The sequence below is a fragment of the Miscanthus floridulus genome, chromosome 1, assembly GCF_019320115.1.
Source record: "Miscanthus floridulus cultivar M001 chromosome 1, ASM1932011v1, whole genome shotgun sequence".
Lineage (NCBI taxonomy): Eukaryota > Viridiplantae > Streptophyta > Magnoliopsida > Poales > Poaceae > Miscanthus > Miscanthus floridulus.
Window position 1 is genome coordinate 192663007 of NC_089580.1, and position 3475 is coordinate 192666481.

At 48.1% G+C, this 3475-nt stretch overlaps 1 long non-coding RNA gene across 1 annotated transcript; it reads right to left on the bottom strand.

Annotated features, from left to right (window-relative positions):
* Positions 1–1064: 1064 nt before the first annotated feature.
* On the bottom strand, positions 1065–2660 carry LOC136507163 (uncharacterized). Its single transcript, XR_010771734.1, has 3 exons — positions 2247–2660; positions 1594–1773; positions 1065–1318 (listed from the first exon to the last, which is right to left on the bottom strand). It is a non-coding gene; the product is annotated as an uncharacterized lncRNA (long non-coding RNA).
* Positions 2661–3475: the final 815 nt, after the last annotated feature.

The window sequence follows — 3475 nt, forward strand, 5'->3', positions numbered from 1 at the left end:
GAGAAGGAATATGTACTTACCTAGCCACACTACTTGTCTCTGAAGGAACAAGAACCGTGCAAGTGCATATGGAGTAGCACACACGGAATAGTGACAAGGACCTGTTTCGATGGATTTGTCACGTACATCTCCCATGGGCTGCCGGCCGCCGTACCCGTACGTACGTGATGTTTTTTTTATAATGATGACAAAAGGTGAGTGGGTAACATTTAGAAAACACAATTTGAATCTAATAGCTATTATCATCAATTTATATTATGATATTTATTATAATGGAAGAAGTATTATTAATGGTGATTAGAGTTTATTGAATTAATGCCAATCTTTCTAATTTTTATGTGAATTTCCAGAATTTACGTTTTCCTAACGTGCCTTGCGAGGATCGACACTACTGGAATCGCGCGATTTACCTAGTGCCGTAGGCACTAGGCAAAGGCCCAGAAACACTAGGCAAACAGTTTGCCTAGTGTCACACTAGGCAAACAAGGGTCGGCAGAGGCGGACTAGGCAAAGAGCACTTTGTCGAGTGTCAAACCTCGGACACTCGGCAAAGTGTTTGCCTAGTGTCAAGGACACCACTCGGCAAAAGTATTCCATTGACGGTGGAAATCGTAACGGACGTTTTGCCTAGTGTCGAAGGTCTGACACTCGGCAAAGTATGTAAGATTTGCCTAGTGCCAGGCGCCCGACACTAGGCAAATATGTCAAGCTTTGCCTAGTGTCAGGCCGCCTACACTAGACAAATATGCCAAGCTTTGCCTAGTGTCATGCCTCCGACACTAGGCAAACTACCTACTTTGCCTAGTGTCAGTTTCCTGACACTAGGCAAAGCCTGTTCCTAGGTGTGCCACGTGTGGCCCCTTTGTCTAGTGTCAGACCCCTGACACTAGGCAAAGTAACCAGAAGCTGAATTTTTTTTTGATTATTCCATTTGCGACACAAATATAAATCATATTCAAACACCACAAATATATCACATGAATCATAAATAAGAACCACATGTTCACATATATCACATGTTCATACCAAAAGTCCAAATGTGCCACAAGTTCACAAGTTCATAAGTGCACAACCAAATTTCTTACCAAAGTTCACAACAAGCTGATCACGACGATTGTCAAGGGTGAAGAGGCCCGTGGTTTGATGCTCCAGGTGACCCTTCCACTTGATTCGGCTCAAGCTGTGGTGCCGGCGACGCTCCAATCTGTGAAGCCGGCGACCCTTCCACTTGATTCGGCTCAAGCTGTGGTGCCGGTGACGCTCTAATCTGTGAAGCCGGCGACCCTCCAATTTGATTCGATGCCACGCCCGATTGATGCTGAAAAAAATGAAAAGGATACCGTCAATAAAAAATTTCGGCAGAACCTCCCCTGCACGAAGAGGTTTCCAAACCCTGCAAGAAAACAAACGGCACGATGACCGTCAAGAACATATATATCAATACACCGCCACCAACACCACAACTGCCACCACCACACCACAACAACAACCGCCGTCACCACCAACACCATATTGTATGTTTGAGATTGCATATTTTTTTCTAGTGTGCCCTATGTCAGGTTGGAACATAATAAGTAATATATTGGTACTCACAGGAGTAGCTGCTTGAGGAAGTGGCAAGACTAGGCTAGCTGGCATGGTCCGCCCCATAGCGGCGCCAAGAGTGGACACGAACCCCACCAGCTCCTCTATCCTCTGTCGTTGGGCCTCCCGCTCTTCCACCGCCCTCGCTTCCATCTCCTCGCGAAGCCTCCTTTCTTCTAGTTATTGTACCTATTATAGCAAAAATAGGCTTTGTCATAGTGAAGTGTTATCATATAAGCAGTGAGCCATTTAGTAGGGTGGTTAGGATAATTCACAAACATAATAGGGTGACAATGAATCTATTATAAACCACTAAAAGATGCAGTGGCGTAATACATAGTGGGCAAGCATGGAAATGCAAAGTGTTTAGTTAGCAGGCATAATACAACAGCGGCAACAGATGGAAATTTTTTCTTATGTAACAGGCATGATACAAAAGCGGGATCTGTAGAGACCTTTATTTTTGGTCAACATCAGTGTACGTGAGAAGTACGTTCCCTCACACATATCTCCACATTTCACCTAGAGCAATTGGCTGTTGTGTACTATGCAAAAGCTGTTTAAAAATGCAAAGGGGAATTTGTAGAAGGCAAGACATGGAGGCTTGTTTTGATAAATGGTGCGGAAGATATTATGAACGAATCATGAGTCAACAAAATAACCTTGTAAGAGGAGTCACGCTGTTGCTGTGGATTATGGAACAATTATCTGGACAGACCATGTAGCCTATGCATGCCTTAGATTAACCTGAAATATAGCAAGCATTGTGTGAGGGACTAATTAATTGTGGCGAGGTCTTTTTGAAATCAAAGCTGTGCAATGGGGGTACTTGACTGAGAAGAATGGATGGACACATCTGGTGTTTGCAGTTTGGTTCAGGCCAGAGCAGGGGAAACAATGAGATTATGGTGTTCAGTTAAGGATGCATATCCCCGTGATGTGGAAATGACCTATTAGGGAAGTACCCAGGAATCTCTGTGTATGAATCTCTGTCAGGTGGAAGGCATCATCCCAGGAATCTCCGTGTATGAATCTTATGAACAATGGTTATCAGAAACTGCTGCCGCACGTCACTAAATGTTGAAGAAATTAAACAGAATCACTCTAATTTACAGGAGCCAAGTACAGGATCTTTTTCAAATAAGCTTTACTAACCTGTATAGAATTGGTATTGACACGGCACATTAATGAAAAGGGTTGCAGTACAGCTGCACGCACCTGGAAGCGTGGAAGGCCCCGGCGCCAGGATCTGGGGCTGAGAGGAACAGAGACTGGCAGGAGAGCCGCCAGCCGCCGTGCAGCGCAGCCGTCACCGCCGCAAGGCAGCGGCGGAGCTGGCGAGGAAGTTGCGCCCGAACTCCGTCGCCTGGGAGCGGCCGAGGAAGATACGCCCGTACACCGTCGTCTCGGAAGGGGTGGAGCAGCAGAAAGACTGCAGGGGTCTGCCCCACCCGATTGCGGCAGGACGTGGGCGAGCGCGGACTTTGGTGGTCGCTGGGGTGCTGCTGCAAATCAGCCATCGCTGTCGCTTCCTGCTCCCAGGACGCACGCGCCATGGATCTCGTTGCTCCTGCACAGTGAGGATGAGAAAGAGGAGCAGGTGTTGGGGCCGGGCTACTCGGTGGGGAGGCTTCCCTAGGACCTCACACACATGCTCCTCCACGCCACCCATAACCGGATCGAGGCCAAACGTCCTCCTCCACGCAGCCGATGGCCAGATCGAGGCCGGGCGCCCTCCTCCATGCTGCCCTTGGCTGCTCACAGGAGAGGGGGTTATGCTGAGGACCAGGGCCATGGCGGCGTAGCTCGTAGGCAGCCATGAGATGCAGGTGGCGGCGCTAGTGGGATGTGGGATCGAGGTGTGGTAGGGTTTGCTGATTGGGGACAGTCG